This window comes from Porites lutea, chromosome 7 (assembly GCF_958299795.1).
Source record: "Porites lutea chromosome 7, jaPorLute2.1, whole genome shotgun sequence".
Taxonomy (NCBI): domain Eukaryota; kingdom Metazoa; phylum Cnidaria; class Anthozoa; order Scleractinia; family Poritidae; genus Porites; species Porites lutea.
This window is the reverse complement of record NC_133207.1, coordinates 6,934,843-6,956,082: the sequence shown is the minus strand read 5'-3', so window position 1 is coordinate 6,956,082 and position 21,240 is coordinate 6,934,843. Positions and strand designations below refer to the sequence as shown.

The 21,240-nt window shown below is 39.6% G+C and overlaps 1 pseudogene; it reads right to left on the bottom strand.

Annotated features, from left to right (window-relative positions):
- The window catches only part of LOC140944369 (uncharacterized), a 22,820-nt pseudogene extending 11,329 nt beyond the window's left edge, over positions 1–11,491 (bottom strand).
- Between the last annotated feature and the right edge of the window lie 9,749 nt (positions 11,492–21,240).

Genomic DNA, 21,240 nt, shown 5'->3' with positions numbered 1-21,240 from the left:
CTTCATCAGCATCATATGGCTTGACAGTGATCACCTTTTTAAAAACGTCAATTAGCCACTGGAGATTTAATATTGTGATTTTTTTCAGCTCGGCAGTGTGATCAAAATGGATTAAGCACCTTAGGTCATGCAGGTATTTCATCAAGGTCGTGAACTCGTTCTCTTCGTTGACTTTGCAGACCTTCGAGGCGATATCTTTTGCCGCTTCCAGGGAAATGCATTTATATCCCTTTTTCTTCACAGCTTGAAGCGCCTTCTCAAATCTCAACCACTTCATTGGAATGGTCGCCTTGATTTGCGGAAGTTCTTTAGCCTTTTCAAGTACTTTCTGCCGCAAGCGTGCGACTTCCGGGCAGTCAGAGGATTTGACCCTCAGACTTGTGTTATCTACAAAGAATACATCACACAAATGGTCACCATAAGGTTTTTTCTTCAGATAACCAAAAATTTTACGAGAAAATTTTCTAGGGTCTTGACCGCCGAATGGTTTATCAGCATGCGTGCATACCAGGAAAACGGCAGGAAGTTTCTTTGGCAACACATCTGAAGAGCAACATTCTTCTTCGCTACAAGTTAACGAAGCCACAGACGTCATCCAGAAGTTGAGATAATCTATATTAGTTTTCAGATTTGCGCTCTCTGGTATTGCTTCGTATACACCTTCTTTCTCCAAAGGCTCAGCTTTGCCATATGGATCTAAGCTTAGGTCATACACCAAGCAGTAAATTGCTCGTGATGTCAGAAACAGTGGGTGTGTGTCATAATAAACTGACTGTCCTGCAAAATCCCAAAAAATACAACACACGTCGTCTCTGTTGTCCTCCAAATCGCCACGGAGCAGTGATTCAGTCACAGCGGCTACTTCTTCGATCTCGGGCATGATTTTAATAGATTCGTGAGTAAGTGGTTCTGGATTTAAGTTTGTTGAAGACGGTAATACGCCGAATTCATGACCTCTAAGAGTGGGATTAGGTGCCTGAATGATGTCCGCATTTTTCGCAGGATCATTTGGTGTTGATTCATATGAGATTTCATTGCCGCCGGGTTCAAAACTTTCTTCTGTAACATGAACCTCCTCTGCACTTTTAGTTACAATTTCGGTCGGCTTTACGCTATCCACGATGTACCTGGCTGCGAGAAGACCATAGGAATTTGCTGTAGTTACAGACGTTTGGTCCTCGCTGCTCTTTCCTGTTACCCAAGGCTCTGTGGTCACTTTACAATACGAACGATCCTTTTCTATGCCAACGGTGCTATCTTCTTGTGGGTTATAGCATATCCCTTTTAGCGACTTCATAAGACTGGTCTTCCCTGCTCCTTGTTGTCCAATGAGAATCAATGGAAACCTTCTGTCCGACGTTTTTCCATCGGTGAGAGCCTTTTTATAAGCTTCCACGGCGGACGAACCCCGCGCAAGAATCTCTGGAGGAACTATAATGTAAGAACAAATGTTTCACAACCTCAGTTTTCTAGTCGATGGGTGTTGCTTCCGAAGATTTGAGAGGATAAAAAGTTAAAGTAGAGGGGAAAACAACGTTGTATTGCTCAACTCACTGATAACATTTTTAACTTAACCTGACCATCCTCTAGTGTCAAAAACTGTCGGTCACTTGCTCACACCTATATTTCAAATTAATACATGTCTTTGCACATTCAACGAGCATCTAAAATGATATTATGAAAATAAAAGTTAAATGTCAACACCAAAAACAACAGAACAAAACAAAAATTGGATGAGGCTGACCACTTAAAACAAAGCAAAGCTCAGTTCTGTAAAATCAGCAAATAATTCCAAAGAAAAGACACAATGATCAACAAAATAAAACTTTACTTACCCTTCTCATGAAACAAGAAGGCTTGCGCCTCCTTTAGAAATTCTAGAAATTCAGGCAGCTTCTCAGTTATGGCCTCTGGTTCCCATAATCCGCTGCTAAGTAAAGTGTCCCACTCTTTGTATCGCACATGGACGTCAGTCTATTGAACGGCAATGGAAAAAGAGAGTCGTTCAAGTAAAAGCTTCATATCTAAATCTAAACATAGGGTGATTGTAGATAATATCAAACGGTTAATTCTTCAGTGCATTTTGCTCACAATGACCCAATCGCTATGCCAAGCTTGATATTAACCAAGGTAAAGTTTTTGAACTTGGCTTCGAATGCTTAGTTATCGACACGGTACGGATATGCTCTCGAGTTACGACACTTTTCGACAGTATAAAGCGTTTAGTAGAGCGAAAGTGGCAATATCTTCATGGTTCTAAAACCTTAAAAATGTGACTTTACAGTTACCAAAAAGATTTTTCAACTGCTCTGACGAAGAAATTTAGTATCCTAGGAATATGTAACAACCTATCTGTTATGTAACCTGACATTTTTCATCGCCGATGAAGTTCGAGCGATTCGAAGGAAATATTTGATTTTGTTTCAAAGTGTTGCTCGGAGGTTTTAAATCTGTATCCTAGTGACTTAGGTGACTTAACAGGTTTAGTATGCTGACCGTTTCTCTGACGTTCTTATTTCCTATGTTCCACGCGCGTTCCTCAGAGAGGATGATGTGAAAGCCTGTACTAGCAGTGTACTCTGTTCGTTTAGAACGACGCCAATGTATAACACGAAATTCGCCCCTCTTTGACAGATGCAGTCCCATTGGCTCTTCATCCGTCAATGTCAACTCAGACAGGTAGGCCAAAGACGCATCTTGGACAATTTCGTCTGGTGCATAGTCTATGTCCTGAGTGCTATCTGTGAAAACAAAAATACTATATTAAGGCTCTTGGAAGGATGAAATGTTGACCTTCTTTATAGCAACTCCTATCAAGACATTTAAGATTGAACACTTATAATGCTACTGATGGCAGGCATCGCCTTTCCATTTGAGTGGTTGCTTCATAGTTCATGAGCCATTAGCTAGTTGCCAACGTCACGTCAGCAGTTTGCCAACTAACAGAAGATTACGTGACCTGCTGCATTTTCAGCAGATCGACTTTCAGATGTTAGAGTTAGTGACGTCATAGTTTGCACGAAAAGCAGTGGAGTAGCGTTGTAGTAAGTGAGGAAGGTAAATAAGAAATTGGTGAATGGAAAATTGTTAGGAAACTTGTGCGGAGTTTTCGCCAACAAGAACTTTACCTCGTAGACCGCAGTAACACTTACAATACTCCATCTTATTGAGGTGAACACCATTACGGGCAAAAAAAGCTCCGCTTGGTACTCTAAAAGCTTCTGTGACCCAAAAAAGATGAAACAGTTTAGTTGCTCCTGACCACCTATAGGCATTTCGTAAGGGTGCGAATACGCGTTTGGTAGTGTCTGGCATACTTGTAAAGTAATTTGCAGCAGATTGTAGTTGTTGTACAAAAAAAAACATATAGGTCCTCTATTGCCGACGCTACATCCAAGGGATATAGCTTGGAGAGATCATTAGTTTCCAACCGTACGATAAAAAATCTCAAAGGTAAACGACACGTGGAAGAGGTCACCTCGCATAGTTTTGGCAACTGTTCTAGACAGACACAACACGCCATTTAATAAAGGGTACCTAAAAAAACAATGTTCAAGGCGTGGACTCTAGTAATAAAGTTATTTCGAATGAAAGAGTCCCAGAAAATTACCACATCGCTCCATGTAAGGGAATCAGAGACAGTCTTGGATTCTGGTTTCCAGTTACTGGATTCCAGTCTCTGTCAGTGAACTTGGATTCTGGATTCCAATCGTTAGGGACCGGTCATTATTTATCACCTGGGGGGGGTCGGAGGATTTTGGGGGGGATCACTTGATTTTTAAGAGAACAGAGGGGGGGATCAGTCGTAACTGAGAGCCCAAAAGGGGGGGATCACTGAAAATTTTGGAAGGATTCAGAGGGGGGACCACTCAAATCTGCTTGAACAATGCCAGTTTGAAAGCATACAACATAAATGTGCCCATTTTGCTGGGAGATGATAGCATTTGCAATCTCAATTTGTTCTAACACAACTTTATTTAAAAAACGGAAGTCTGTCACACTGGCGAATGTGTGCATTTCAATTTATATCGAGAAAGCTTTGTTTTAACGCTTTTATATTTTTCCTTTTATAACGTGCTCATGACTTAGCTAATATTCATCTTTAAACATGACAGGTGAATTCTAAATTGTGAACTATATAAACTTCTGATAACTGAAACATTGTAAAAAAGCGTGTTTGTTTAAACATAAACCATTTATCGCCTCTCCAGGAATGGCCGTCCTGTGTCAGCTCTATACTAAATTCGATTCAACTGCTTCATCTGCCTCATCTTGAGCCTCATCATCCCATTCAACAACTTCATTTGCCTCTTGAGCCTCGTCATCCGATTCAACAGCAACATTTAGTCCCCTTCGGCAGGTTGACCCTGGACTTTGTGCCATTAAAATGGCCGCTACTTGCTCTAGATTTTTTGCTAGGGTCGTGCTAAAAATACCCTTTTCTAGTAGCCATAGCAAAGGGTCTAGATGCAAACGCCTTGTTAGTTTCTTAGCAAAGTCAGCATTGATGCTATCTACAGGAGTAACTCTATCATTCTCTTCGATTGAACCAAAAATTTGCCCCGCGACCTCGATTGAGGTCAAGTTTCCTAAGAGATGACGTGCCCTCTGCTTGAGTCGCTTGTCCTTGGTTTTTCGGACCTTCCTCTTATTTTCCTTTTTTCTTCTTGATCATGACATTGTTGATTTTCTCGCGCACAAAGGAAACTTCTTTGACAGGTTAATATGCGCTGTTGTCAACTTGTTGGATGCGGACTGAAGTTCCTCGTGCAGTGTAGTGATTCGCCTATGTGCTTCTTCTAAATAGGCCAACTCATCGCCTGCAAATGACTTAATAGAGTGTGGTCCTCTGAAAATTGTCGCTAAATATGACCTGCTGATAGGGACTTGGCGGACTGCTATTTGGCAGTCTAAAAAAAGTAACTTTGCAGTTTCAAGCACTGATTGCAGTTTCAAGCACTTTGCAGTTTTAAGCAAGATTGCTTGTATGTCAACTGAATTCAGATGTCTGGATCCAGACTAGAAAAAGACACGGATCAAGAGACACTTTTAAAAAAAAGACTGCGCGATAACGGCTTTATTATGCTGTAAGTACATCATAGTTAGAAATACTATCTGTATATGAACGTTTAAAACACTAAATATACACGTCGAAAGGTGAATATGGGTACAAAGACTTGGGGGGGGGGATCACGAAAGTTATATATAGTTATGAGGGGGGATCACTTCAATAAAATAACATTTAAAGGGGGGATCGGCTAAATTTCATCGTGTTTAGCCCAAAATCCTCCGACCCCCCCCAGGCGATAAATAATGACCGGTCCCTTAGAAGGATTTCGGATTTCTTGAGCTGTATTCCGGATTCCAAAGCCCAAGATTCCAGATTTCACAAGCAAAAATTTCCCAGATTCCCTTACATCGTGCACACTTGAGGCTCTAACATTTAAGATGTACAACAGAATTGACAGCGGGATTGCATTTTCTTTATACGAACACTCCTGATTGGTTCTTGAAAAAGCGGTTTTAAAGTTTTGACGAGCCGGATGACAAGCATTTTGTATCGACATTATACCGTCTCACTCTGCTTTTCTTTGGGAAATTGCAAACATTAATCTTCCTAAACCTGCGGTAAATATTACTGCTTTGCAAATTGTCATTTTAATTTCATCACCATCTTTTGTAAGACTGTTCATTAAACCGCAGCTGAAAACGTTTGAGTTTCACTTTTCAACAGAAGTGTCATCAAAGTCCTTCAGAGAACAAACCCCTTTTTAATGCCGGCTTGCAGTCTTATTTTCAAGAGTTGGGTATCGTCGCATTATTTTTACTTCGAGTTTAGTCAAACACCTCTACACCGCTTACTTATCCTACCTTTTCGTCCCCGGATGTGGAACCTGCAATCAAATTCACAACCTGGAAACAAGATGTCTGCCTTAAAGTATTTCCGAGACTTGAGAACTAGCCATCCCCGACATCTTGACCGTGTATGTTCATCTTTGACGTGTATCTCTCCCAAAATGTTCTTCACATCGAAAGGAATTGGTATGTCTTCCAGGCTTTGCTTGCAGTTCTCGTTTGCAACCCATATCTGTGTTAAAAAGGATGGGTTATATTGTGAAATCTCACATTGAACATTGATCATTCCCGAAATAGTGCCTACATAACCTGCTCCAGATAAACACGTTTTTGTGGTCTCGTGTTTATATAAAATGGAGCGTCGCGCCGATTGTTTTTCTTCCTTGGGTAGCGTGAAATTTTTAGCTATTTACCACATTCAATGCCATAGACGCTGTCTCTGTTCTTTTTTACGTATCTATGGATATCCCCTGTGGTAAATTTATCTCGGGAAAGTGCAGTTATGACTTTTATGGGTGGGCAGGTTTTTAGGATGAAATTTTTGAGGTATTCACTTCTTAAAATACACGGGCATTCCGGCACTCTTTAGATTTAAATTCCATGTCCTAAGAATAAATAATCCTCTGTTCGTTTGAGTAGGTCAAGTAATTCCAAGAGAGAATGAGCTCATTCTCTCTTGGTAATTCGTAACGTTGTTAGTGTATCTATTCACAAGAAACATATGACCAATTATCGTTACAGTAAAATCATTAGGAGAGTGTTCAGACCTCAGGATTGTCAGCACGCGGACTTACCTTGCATCTTAATCGATGCCAACATGGTGTCAGAAATGTTAAATCATATCTTGAAACATATCCAATCTCCTCAGAAAACCTCTCCTTGTACTGCATTTTTAATGCTGTTTCATTTGGCGTAACCCCTTCTAAATTAAAAGCTGGCCTCCAGTAATGTTCATTGTTCAAGTATTTAATCCTTTCTGTGGCCTCTCTAATGCTCCACTGTCCACCTCTAACATCCTCTGAAGGAAAAATACCGATAAAAAGCGATCTATGGATTGACTATCAAATCTCTTCTCAAGGTGAGCATCAGATAAAACGAACTGGGTAAAGTAATGACGGGGCGAAGTTAGCTGACAATTTACAGCAAAACACAGGGACACACTACCTCGATCTGGAATTTGAATTGTAATCTTTCCAAAGTGACACCACATGTCGGCCTTTGGAATCGTCTCTACAGCTATTTCCTGTTTGACCTTACGTAGAGATACCAACACGTCCTTCATTAGTTGTTCTTTATAGCTTGGATGACCATTAGAGCTGCATGGTTCCTACATGAGAAGAAAGAAGTAAGGTACTTACCTTATACTTATTTTTTAGCTTCACTACTAGTCTGGGTGGAAAACTTTCGGGGAACACCCCTGACACCACCTTTCAATTTACTTTAGAAAAGCAGGTTTTTTCAGATCTGAAAAAATTTAGAATGTGCTTGCTAAAACTTGAAATGAATGCGTATAAACAAAACTTTGACTCCAACATGAAGAAAAAATTGGGAGAAGCAACTTAGAAGAGAGGAAAGAGGAAAAGAGCGGGCTTTCTTTATTGATTAAGGTGGCTCGTACTAGTTTTCTCCCGTGAGGAGTCAATCGCGCACGCGCATCCCATTCCACTTTTGTACGCGCGAGATACAGAAAACAAATATGGCGGCGCTCGACTATTTTTGTGCAAGTTTTAAGACGGAATTCATTAGGAAATTGCGTAATTTCACTTTTCAGTGGACAAAAACCTTGTACCAGGATACTTTAAACAATAGACCTTTCCTGCATTACGCTCCAGTGAGCAAAAATAAAGAAATGAGGACGAGGCTCGGGTGAACATGATACACGATACAAATCACTGCATTTTGTGAAAACACTGGTAAAATTCTGAAAGTTTCATGTGTAAGATGTCTTTTTGTGAAATTTGACATTTCTTTTCTCGGGTTCTTATAATAAATATTCTTTGGTGTTATTACAGATAGCTAATTGCATCTATAGCCCTTGAGAAATGTAAAAAAGAATGCGATATTGTTTAAATTATTCTTTCTCCACTGAAAATTAAAATTAATCAATTTCTTGATGGATTCTGTCTTAATACTTTTGTGCGAGGTTACTATTGGCCTGTTTAAAATAACTTTCGCGTTTATCTAAATCTACATACGTTGTAAAATCATGTTTTAATAATAATAATAGTCCATTTATATAGCGCCTTTTCTATAAGATTCAAAGGCGCTGTTTACAGAAATTAGACAAAACTAAAAAGTAAAAATAATCACAAGAAATTGACATTAAAAACTAGACGTAAACTACAAAATAGATAAATGTACAGAATAGATTAAAAAATAATAATAATAATAATAATAATAATAATAATAATAATAATAAAAAACATCACGATTCATAAGCTCGCATAAAAAGAAATGTTTTAAGTTTGCGTTTAAAATCATCAATTGAGTTTGCAGATTTAATATCCTCAGGTAAGTTATTCCAAAGTTCCGGAGCAGCAACAGAAAAAGCTCGTTTACCATACGAATTGAGATTAAAATAGTGTTTAACTAATATATTTCTATTAGAGGATCTAAGATTGCGGCTGGGTGTATACAATTGAAGGAGTTCCTGTATATAGATTGGAGCTCGATCATGTAGTACTTTGTAAGTAATTAGCATAATTTTAAATTCAATACGAGAGGAGACAGGGAGCCAGTGAAGATCCCTCAGGACTGGAGTAATATGGCAAAATCTTAGACACTGGTTGACAAGGCGAGCGGCAGAATTTTGAACATGTTGAAGCTTTCGCATAAGATGGGATGGTAGGCCGTACAATAAAGAATTACAATAATCAAGTTTAGAAACTACGAAGGCATGAATAATGATCTTTGCAGCATCATAAGTAAGATATTTGCGTATGAAACCAATGTTAAGAAGATGGAAAAAGGACGATTGACAGACTGCATTGACATGAGGTACCATACAAAGGGACTGATCAAAGATAACTCCAATATTGCGTGCACTGGGGGAGCAGGATACAGTCTCATTACATATATCAACAGAAGATAGTGGTGGCCGAGGTCGATAGGAAGAGGATATTACGAGAACTTCAGACTTGTCTTTATTTAATTTCAGCTTGTTGGAAAGCATCCATGCGTCCATGTCCCGAACACAGTTTACCAATTTGGCGTTACTCAGATTCATATCAGAAACAGACGACGTCCTGAACGTAATATATAGCTGAGTGTCATCAACATAAAAGTGATAGAACATTTGATGGCGTCGAGCAATCTCGCCAAGAGGGGATGTGTACATTGAATATAACAACGGGCCAAGAACGGATCCCTGCGGTACACCAAACTCAAGGACATGAATCCAAAAGACAAAAATCTCTCCGCTCAATGCGCAAGTTTCAAAAGGAATACTTGCATTTGCACTGCGATCGATCGTGACAGGGATTAAAAGAGCAGTGACTCAGTCTCTGAAGTACAAGCACAACTGTCAACAACACAAATAATGAACTAGAATATTATCACAATTAACCACACTTTATCTTCTTGGTAACAATTTGTCGCTTGATCATCTTTTCCCCGAAAGCTACAGTGTAGCGTCCTTACAAGATCGGCGGGTCTAAAAATACTGCAGGTCACTTAACAATACCGACGATGAAAATTGAAAACTTTAAGTCGATTTCACGACAGTCTCCTGCTAACATTTTTTGTCTTGGCCACTTCGCTTTGACTTTTGATGTTGAAAAGTGAGGCCAGAAGGAGATCTTTCACATTATTTGAACGGGAAAACCTAATAAAATTCGGAGCGTGTAATTTTTCTCTTCTCTGCAAAGAATGTAAACAAACTCGATGGATGCCTGAAAGTAATTACACGCAACAGTCAGCGGCAGTCAACACAGCGCATGAGTAACCCATGCTCTTATAGGATTCAGATTTGACGAAAACACGCGTGGGAATTTGTAAAATCTCGAAGTATTTTACAAGAAAACGAGTCCGGCGACCCCTTTTTTTTATTGCTTTAATATTTTGTTAGAGTTGAAAGGAAACATCAGAGAAAAAATGGAAAAATTTTACGGAAGGAAATTTCTACTGAATAAAAATGTCCTATTCTCCACTTTCGCAAAAAATCTGCTCTTTGGAATTTTTTTAAAACCACTGTGCATTTTCCTTTTCTAATGCCAAAAGTTGTCGTCCAATAAAAAAGTAGGGGTCACCGGCTTAGTTTTCTAGTTATCAGTGTTGGAAGCTAAAAAGTAGGTCCAAATAATCCTTGAGATACGTTGCAAAGGTGACTGCTAATGACGAAACAATGGTTGTTTTAAGTCAAGCATTCATTGTATAATCCAGTTCTACAAAAGTGCTGATATGGCTTTGGCTTGCTTTTTTGTTTTGTCCTTTTAAAGTTAAGACTGTTAAAAAAGAGGGAAACTGGTACGAGCCACCTTAATTGTATAACACACCTGTGGTTCACAATGATCGGCTGGTTTCAGTCGGTATTGTAACGGCGGTCCGGTTGGATGGCCATTTTTCAGCACCTGTTCCAGTTTCAGCTTGGGTACCTTGAGATTATAGTCATCTATGTAGCAACTGGCTTTCGTCGTTTCACGTACAAAGTCTCCCTCTCTTGCAAAAGCCTTCAATATAAGGAGAAACATATTTGTAAACCGGAGCCTAATGTCTCTGGTTGTTTGGTGACCTAGGTTGGAGTGAATATTCTGGTTCCTCGCCTTAGATAGAGGGAAATTTCTGCTGCCTTCCCCTGCCCCCTGCCCCTCCCCCTTGTATTCTGTTTCTCATTCATACAAGCCACCCCTAGGTATCTCGTCATAAAAAGGTTCGAAGCCTATACCTATTAAAGCCTGTTCCAAGCCATCAGATAGAGGGAATGGCGCAAAGAAAAGTAAGTAGGAAAATAAAGCGAGGTAGGAGAGGGAATGATCCCGTGAAAAATTTTGAAAAATTGGATTGTCCAAGGTTGAGTTCGTGTGTTTCCTTTTCTCCCGCTCGCCATTTCGCGTCACTCAAGAACGCCCGCTAGAGGTATTAAGGGGTTCCGTAGGTACGCTCCCTCCAAAGAATTTTGAAATTTAAATTTGCTTGAGGCAGCATTTTGTGTATTTTGAAGGCGTTCATATCTTACATCAGACAGTGGAATGCGGTCGATACATCCACATTTGTTGTCGTATTAACGAGGAAGTGTCCAATAATGATAATGAGCATTCTCAAACTGTTTGATGAAACATTTTTTACTTTTCGAGATTTAAGGTTATGTCTTTATGAAAAGTAACAGTTCTCGTCGTTAAGATCCCCGACAAAAAATGAACGGTTCGTATTTGTAGTCAGCATGAGACACGATGCGTAGATCTACACTTAGATTTCATTCGAAGGAAAGAGGACTTTTACCCACCACTATTTCTCCAATTAGCACTTTAGCAAACTCCCTTTCTTCTTCTGTTCCAGAGATTATGTAAATTTCTTGATCTTCACGATCAAAGACTACTTTTGCTCCTGACTGAGCGGAAATGTGTCGGAGTTTGGCTGCCTCTTTTCACTTCACTAAACCCTTGAATTTGTCTTCAACCTTTATTAGTTCCCGCCTTGTTCTTTTGGCACTATCCTGTACAAAAAACATGTGGCAAATTAGTCCACTCAATCTACGTAAGTTAGGCCATGTTCACACTATACTGGATACGTTTGCGCCGTCCCGAGAACGGATAGCGCTTTTGTTCATACATAAGAACGGTGCATGATTCCGGTGCGATTTCTGTAACGAAGAGAAGCTGTGCCGCGCTGACCTCAAAAGTGGAGAGTCACATCTCGGATAGGTGTTGATTACACTATACCGGATAGCGTTTCTCGTGGGCACGAAAAGCTATCCGCCGGGGACGTATAGTGTGAATACAGCCTCAGGCTATGTGGTAGATAAATAGATCATTTTCAGTCATACTGTTTCAACTAGCAGAATTTATTTCGTTTTCTCTTTCATTTCTCTTTTGAGGTTTTAGTATAAACGAAAACAAATCGCTGAAGCACAATTGTACTTTCAGTAAAATGATACCATCGTGAAAATGATCTTAAAACTATTTTTGGGTCCAGTAAGTAGTTACTAAACATCAAAAAAGTTTAAAAGGAACGAGATCCTTTTTCATAATAACAGTAATGATAATAACAACAATAATAATAATAGTACTAGTGATAATAATATTAATATCAATAATAATAATAATAATGAATAAATAAATAATAATTTGTTTCGGTCGATTATGGTCATGAAAATGAAATCCGTATCATTTAAAACACTGGTTAAAAATATCCGTAACAAAAGAACGGCTTAGGGTTGATTTCCAGTGTCGTTTAATTTTTACGTGGGTACGTTCGCAAGTCAAATAGAGGCAATGCATGAAAGGTCGCTCGTAAACGTAAACGTTGAACCTCGCTCAACTCCTCGTTTAAGCTCAGCACTTTTTACCTTGGCTCTATTTTATTTACGTGATTAAAATTTACTGTGGCAGTGGCAATCAGCCTTTATTCCCAACCTCCAGTCCTCCATAGCTTTGCATGATGTACCACTGATCTTAAAATCATGCTCAGGCATGCTCAAAGGTTATCATATATGCCTTCCTTTTTTCCCGGGGGTACTCCCTTATATAAGCCATATAGGTATGTGCCGCCCCATAGGGTAGGGTTTTTGCGCCGTTTTGGTCTGAAAACGGGTATACACTTTGCCCATTCTGGTCTGGGATCGGAAATGGTTTTCGAGGGAACTGCGGAGTGCATGAACGTATTTACCGTTTAAATTCCAAATGAGTAAGAAAGAAAGAGAAATATGCGAATTCGAAAATTGATTTGAATAATTTTTTTGTTTGCGCTCTAATTTAAGTAATGATAACATAATTTCTGCCTTAAGGCCAGGTCTGAAAACGGATATGGATTTTAAAGTTCTAGTCTGAAAACGGGTGTGGAAAATTACATTTTTTGGTCTGAAATCGGGTCAGGATTTGGTGAACCGGGCGGCACACCCCCACCAGGAAATCCCAGGAGTACCCCCCCCCCGGCCTTTTGTCCTGCATGAGAAAAATTCTTTCTATTTCTTAAGTCTTAACTCCTATTTTTAACGACTCACAAAAACCACAAATTTACAATCAAACACCAAAGAAGAGAATAAATGAAAACAAATTATCAAATAAACAAACCAAACTCAGTAAACTAACTGCACTACTTGGTAATATTTTTATTTGTGATTCGTTTTTGTAGAAAACATTTAGTCACTATAAATAAAAGGTCAACTGAGAATGCGAAAATGTTTAAAATATCTTTCCACAGATTTATATTGAGAAGCCATTGAAGGTGGCATGACATTGCATGGAGTATACTCGCAGCCGAAAGGTTTAATCCAGGCTCTCAAGTGTACTGTGAGAACTACTTCCTGTACTATAACTATGGGTTTAACATTTTACCACTATTCCCTTGATAAGCCTTTCAGCATGTGCAATTTGTTCTTCATTCCCAAAGATTGTAAATCCACCTTCCTCCTTGCTTTGGGAAACTAATCTTGTTCCAGTTGTCTCCATAATTTCATGCAGCTTATGGCCACCCTTTCCAATAACATGACCCTTCAGACTCACTGGAACGTCTACGAATTTACTGCTTCCTTCTTCTTTACTTTGCTCCCGGAGATTATCGTAGGACAACCTGAGAATTTTAATAGGACAAAGAAACCCACTGAGATACATATACTTTGTTAAATATGTAGAATTAGTATAGAATGTTTTAGCTGTGATATATGTAGTCATGTGTGACAATATAAACAAATTATACATTCTACAGCATAATCTTTCTCCGCTACCTTCGACTGCAATCTTAATCAGCACTATTAAAACGACAAGTCAAAGCCCTACATTTACTCCTGGTGGTGACAATCGTTCACTGAGGGGACGAAAAGGGAAAACTGAAATGATGTTTTACGTTATTCAAAAGCCTGCAGCTATTCAAAGTCTGAATCGACGAATTGAATGGATCTAGATTACCCGATGAATCGACTAAAACAAAACTTACCTCTTCCGCCGTCTCTCATAGTCCTCGCTGGTCATGACTTTTTGATTTCTAAACGTGTTACACTGTAGCAATTAGTTTAGGACTGTTCTACATCTGAGACTAAACGATTAAGAGGTGCAGTAATAAAAAGAAAAACACGAGAGAAAACAACATGAAGTACTTCCGGGATGCAAATTTTTACTGAGCTGTCATCACTGTTCACAATCTCGTACCCAGAGTCTTCTGGCTTTTTGGTCAGCTGAAGCCAGAAGACTGGGTACGAGTTTTCTGACTGGCAACCAAAGACGAAGCCGTTTTAGTATTCCCTTTTAGTGTAGCTCTGTCCCTGAGAAAGGCTAATTTTGCTGGCCGAAATATTGGCGTCAAATAAATCAGCCCTTTGCCGTATTGCCAGCCTTGTATTCATTATTTGTTTTAATGTCCAACCTTCGTTAAACGCGAGGCAGCTTGATGACAGTTTGTCGAAAACTCGCAACATCACACTGTTCTTGTATAAAGTGATTTGCGCGGCACCCATGTGAATTTTTTTTAATTACTGGTAATATTCCTGAATAGGGCAAATGTCACCAAAAGTTACACTAGATTTCGGGACTAGCTTGATGATCCCAAAGCCAGTCCAGCACTTCCTGGGACGGACCATTAGAAACGTCAGGGGGTGGGGGTTGGGGGTGGGGAATTTTCAAGCGGCATGAACTTTTTGGTTAACCTGTCTATGATCTTTTTAAATTTTCAAATATAATAATAACATATTTAACCAGGGTAAACCCGTCAACTGAAGCTGTTATAAATGGGTGCCCTGGGCATCAGTCGGCTGCAACCTCGTCCCCAGGGTCTTCTCGTTTTACAATATGGCAGCGGCAGGAGAGAATCCTGCCATATTGGAAAACGAGAAGACCCTGGGGACGATGTTGGGGCGGCTGGTAAGACCAGTTTTAGTTATCAAAAGTTACACCTGGTTCCGAGGCTAAGGGATATAAAACAAATTGTGATCGCATTGAATTTATTAATTTGGGTTGTTTTTGGTTAATATTATTCGAAACTGGCTTAATGACTGACTGCTTACTATGAATATGAATTATGATAAAAAAAAACAAATCATTTGGATGTTTTCAATTTCTCTTTTCAAAGCAGCGCGCTTTCTGGGTTGCTTCCGGGGGTGTCGCATTAAGAGAAAGGGGCTTATTTCGTTAATTCTAAGCTATATCTCTCGCCCCATAACTGGTCTTTTAGTGTAACTGTAAACTAGGAAACAATGCAGTGCTTCCGTTGATAAGCGTCTTCCCAGCCACGTAAATGATGAAGCGCATACTTAAAGTGATACCTACGGAAAGTTTTTTTATTGTTTTGTTCAAAATGTAGTGGAGGAGGGAGGATGAGGAGGGTAAGGGTTAAGCTTCTACAATTGCAGTCATCCTTGCTTTTTTTACTGTTTTCTTACAAAAACTTTCGCAGACTAGATCCATCCGAATACGGCCCCTTAGTTATGTAAGTTTGCCCTTGCTATTTTTAACAAGATATTCTACCCAATACCCTATCTACAGGAGTAGAGGCCGTTGGAATTGAAAGCCAAAAAAAAGCTTCATATCCATCAAACTTCACAGGGCACAACTTAGGCACCAACGATTCATGAAAGCAAATTTTATTTAAAAAGTAATCGTAATTTAAGCCCTCGAGTAAAGAAAATGAAAACGAAAAACCTTTTAGTTAAAATCTTGTTTTATTGTAATTGTGATTGACTCAAATCGACCTTTTTAGCCTTAGCCTGAGTATCAGGCATTTCTGGGGGAAAAGGGGAAAGATGGAAGCGAAAAAGGGGGAGAGCTGAAGGAGAGAAACTCGGCCAGATCGTAAGGTGAGATTTATTCTAGGCGAGCTTTTTGACACGTAAAGCTAACAACTCAATGACCGGAAGTGATTTTGATGGGATGGTATTGAATCAGGCTGTGTGGGGGTCGAAGGCTCCAGTAAAAGCATCTGTGTCAGGCGTTTCTCTCGTTCAGCTCTCTCCCTTTTTCGCTTCCATCCTTCCCCTTTTCCCCCAGAAACGCCTGATACTCAGGCTACCGTCTGCGTACCATAAATCCTCTATTGACCCACCCCCCCCCTTGGGAAGCTTATTTATTTCAAGCCTATTTGAGGGAGAGCTTAATAGAGACGGGGGGCTTATTTTAGTAGCCTCTCACGCAGGCGTTTTTAGGGGAGCTCGCATTTCTTCCCTCCCCACAAACGCCTGCTCAACGAAGGACAACACTCCTTTCCCATTGTTATATTCGCGTGGTAAGTGACCAATCAACAGTTTTGAAGTAAAGTGTTGACAGGCTAAACACGACTTGTAAGCTCGTGATAGTGTAAAAACGTGACCCAGAACGTGACCCTAGAGTTACCTTTTTCCTTCTTTTCTTTCCTTCGCTAAGGTTATGCAGTGCACGGAGAATTCTAAAATCTGACTGAGTAAATCTTACTTTTGCCACTCTGAGTCTAATATTTATTAGAGGTCATAAAAGTTTCTCAAAGTCTCATGCAGATCGCGTAATTATCGGGTTACCAATGCGGTCAAGGTCAACTTTCCAGAACGTGATAGGCTAAGCGTGGGAAAGGAATGTTGTCCTCGGTTGAGCAGGCGCTTGTGGGGAGGGACGCAATACGAGCTCCCCTACAAAAGGCCGGTGTGGGAGGCTATTATTTTAGGGGCGGGGGGTTATTTGATTTAGAAACGACGATTGCATCAGTTCTTCACAGAGAGTTCTCAGGTCTCCATAAAGAACCAGAACACAAAGTGGCAAAGCTCAAGTACAAGAGGTGTTAGGTCATGCCGTCCAGGATCAGAATCAAATCCGAACTTCCACCCCAGATCAGTCCACAAGACGTTTCACAGTCGTGATTGATTAATACAGTCTATCATTTATTAGCGGAGCTCCTCGCGCGCGCGTGGGCGGAGCCCCATAGCTAAGGAAATCTACCCATCCCAGAAAATTTGGTAATCACGTGACCGACCGACCGTCCGTCCGCACCACAGGCATACCAATGTTTACTCTCACACTTTCTATTGTAGCTACTTTGGGAGCCCAGGAAAAAGCTAATTGCAGATCAATGTTGTCATCAATTGACAGCTGTCAAAACAGGGTATCCGCTGACCACTATCACCTGACCGTATCGCGGGCTCAGGTTTCGACCCACTTACATGATCGCAGGCTCACGTTTATTTTTGTTTAAAATTCACAACAAATATGTTGTGTTTATGTCAGTATCGCCCCGCACTATTACGATTTTGATTTCAAACTGACCTCAGACGCAAAAATTCAGCCAGTTTTTTTAAAATACAGGCGGGGAAGACCTTTTCTTACCATGGTCACGTCTTGGTCACGCTCCACGTCCAATTTTTATGCTCTGATTGGTTAAAATTTGACAGGTGAGTTCATGCGTAAAATTTATGCAGCATCTTGAAAGTTGTTTACTTGGACAGCTGAAGCTGACAGAGTTTTGAGTTAACTTGTGATGTTTTTAACTGTCTTTTTCCACTGGATGTACAAAATGAAATACAGCTGCTATCAAGAGTGTTCTCTTATTCATGGCTGGTTTGTTTATTGGGTTTTTGGTTGAAAAATGCGTCGCTTGTCAAAGCCGATAATCCGATTTCGGATTGCATCGTTTTTGTTTTTCTACCTAGCTGGATGCGTACGAGAATTATAAAGGCTCAAGCGATCCTTGCCTTACTTGATAGCTTTCAGGAGCTGCATCTCGAAATATGGTAAGCCTAGGTAATTATTGTATTTAAATCTAATTTCATGAAGTCCAGCGGCGCAGTTTATAAAGCTAGTTTATGCACGTTTGTATTAAGATTTGACTGAGACACTGATCTGACCTCGAATGAGGTTTGATATAAGCTTAAGCTTACAGAACTTTAAAAAGCCTTTAGTCGCTATTAATTCACCGTAAATAGAAAGAAAAAACTTTCCGAAGAATATTTAGTTATAATTTTGGCAAACATCGCTTGCAGGAGTACTCAAAATGCCAAGCGTATCAAACGCTTTTTAAGATTACACGTCGTTATAAAACCGTTAATAAAAAATAGACTAGATGAATTCTTTATCACGTTGAAGCGTAACTCTTTTGAAATTTCTTCGCAAATTTGGCGCTTGTCAAAAGTTAGAACCGGCTGGCCGTATAGGTGATTTTGGAAATTTTTTGAACGGTTTCGCTAATTAAAAGTCCACGCGTGCTTCGATGGTCCTGAATTTTGAATGAATGCAATTTGTATTGCAAAATTGTGAAATACTGCATTTTGTACGAGGTCTGTATGATAAAAACAGCGCCTCATACTACTCTTTCTCCTCAGATGTGGTGTATAAAAAAAATAGAAGATTGGTTTGCACGCACCCAGATTTATTGGCAAGAATTTGTAAACTTGTCGAACGCAAAAAATTCGTCTGATTTGTTTTCCAAGAATTTGTTTTCCACGACTTATCTACTGTGATCAAGAGCCATCATTGCTCTTAAACGTGACCGAAGACTATTTTTTGGGTGTACATATAAGGCTATATCAACTCGATACAAAATTTGTTTTACTCCAAAATCACTTAGCTTTTCCCTCAAAAGTCACATAAATGTGCCCTTAAGTTAACTGATTTATGGAATACAAAATTATTGTTTGATTTAAGTTATAAATTTATCAATGGGAGCTTCGCTTTTAGCTGTGGCTTAATATATATATTAGTGAAGAATAATTAGGAGAGGGGAGGAGAGGGGGGCTTAATACAGAGGGGGCTTATGAACTGTCTTCCCCTGAAGAGGGGAGGCTTATTAGAGGGAGGGGGCTTATTTGAGAGGGTGTAGGCTTAATAGCGGAGACCCCATAGCTAAGGAAATCTACCCATCCCAGAAAATTTGGTAATCACGTGACCGATCGACCGACCGTCCGTCCGCACCACAGGCATACCAATGTTTACTCTCACACTTTCTAGCCACTTTGGGACTTGGGAGCCCAGGAGAAAGCTGATTGCACATCAATGTTGTCATCAATTGACAGCTGTCAAAACAGGGTATCCGCTGACCACTATCACCTGACCGTATCGCGGGCTCAGGTGTCGCCCCATCAAGGTCGAGTATTTTTTGAAGTTATCCGCTGACAATTTACTCGTTTTCAAATGATCGCAGGCTCACTCTTACTTTTTTTTTAAATTCACAACAAATATGTTGTGTTTATGTCAGTTTCGCCCCGCACTATTACGATTTTGATTTAAAACTGACCTCAGACGCAAAAATTCAGTCAGTTTTTTAAAAATACATGCGGGGAAGACCTTTTCTTACCATGGTCACGTCTTGGTCACGCTCCATGTCCAATTTTTATGCTCTGATTGGTTAAAATTTAAGTTTAGCACGTTTGTATTAAGATTTGACTGAGACACTGATCTGACCTCGTATGAGGTTTGATATAAGCTTAAGCTTACAGAACTTTAAAAAGCCTTTAGCCGATATTAATTCACCGTAAATAGAAAGAAAAAACTTTCCGAAGAATATTTAGTTATAATTTTGGCTGTAGAAAAAAGCTTTGAACGATTTTCTTGTCGTGAGTTCATCTTTGAAAACAGCCAACACCGGGAAACCGGCGGCTTAAAACATGAACTTTAAGCTTACTAGTAAAGACTTGAGGATTCTTAGACACACTTAAATACTCATTTGTTTTCGTGAATGAAAATTGTTGTCTCTGTAAATGTTCTATCGAATTATTTTTCTTTATTGATTTTTGGTAGTCTCAAAAGTGTAATTTTTATCGCTTTGCTGTTTGTTTTCAGCCGTTCATAAACATCGCTTGCAGGAGTACTCAAAATGCCAAGCGTATATCAAACGCTTTTTAAGATTACTCATCGTTATAAAACCGTTAATAAAAAATAGACTCAATAAATTCTTCATCACGTTGAAGCGTAACTCTTTTAAAATTTCTTCGCAAATTTGGCGCTTGTCAAAAGTTAGAACCGGCTGGCCGTATAGAAGATTTTGGAATTGTTTTGAACGGTTTCGCTAATTAAAAGTCCACGCGCGCCTCGATGGTCCTGAATATTGAGTGAATGCAATTTGTCTTGAAAAATTGTGAAATACTGCATTTTGTACGAGGTCTGTATGATAAAAACAGCGCCTCATAGTACTCTTTCTCCTCAGATGTGGCGTATAAAAAAAATAGAAGATTGGTTTACGCGCACCCAGATTTATTGGCAAGAATTTGTAAACTTGTCGAACGCAAAAAATTCGGTCTGATTTGTTTTCCAAGAATTTGTTTTCCACGCCTTATCTACTCTGATCAAGAGCCATCATTGCTCTTAAATGTGACCGAAGACTATTTTTTGGGTGTACATATAAGGCTATATCAACTCGATACAAAATTTGTTTCACTCCAAAATCACTTAGCTTTTCCCTCAAAAGTCACATGAATGTGCCCTTAAGTTAACTGATTTGTGGAGTACAAAATTATTGTTTGATTTAAGTTATAAAGTTATCAATGGGAGCTTCGCTTTTAGCTGTGGCTAAATATATATTAGAGGATTTACGGTATGTTACGTATTTACTTACGAACTTAGCCTGCAGTGCAGGCGTTTTCTTTGAGCGCGCAATTTGCTCGCGAAAGCGCCAAATTGAAACTTCCCGAAGAGAGGAGGAGATGGGGCGAGTCAAAGGGAGCGGGGAGGGGGAGGGGAGAGAGAAGAGAAAACGAAAAGAAAAAAGAGAAAAAAGAAACCATGAAACGAAACCATGAACTAAAAACAAGTATTTTTTTTTTCTCCCCTCCCCCTCCCCCCTTTCCTTCTTTCGCCCTCGCACCTACCGTAAGGGTTACTATTTCTACTCTCCCCAATCTTCCACTGTCATAAAATCAAAGATGGCGGCTACAACAATATTACGAACACGAACAAGGTTTCGCCCGCCCAAAATACGCCTGCACTGCAGGCTATTGCGAACTTTAAGTTTCCCCTTTTCGTTCCCTCTGTCTTGGGTTGTTTGTTCACCCATTTTTGACCGCGAGACGTTCTCAGAATTTTTTCTCGTTGTCTAATATCAAATTGTTGGTTTTCACATGACGTCACTAAAATTCAAACTACAAAACTATCGATAGACCGATATTTTACTTCCACGATGTATAAGAGCAGCTGAAAACTAATTTTCATAAAAATTTTCTCTTCAAAAGGGTTCTTGGTTTTGTGATAGAGTACGCTTGAATTTCTAAGCTTTTGCGTGACGCGGCATTTACATGACGACCAAGAGAGCTGTCATGTAGGTTAAAAAAATTACGTTTTTCAGGGAATT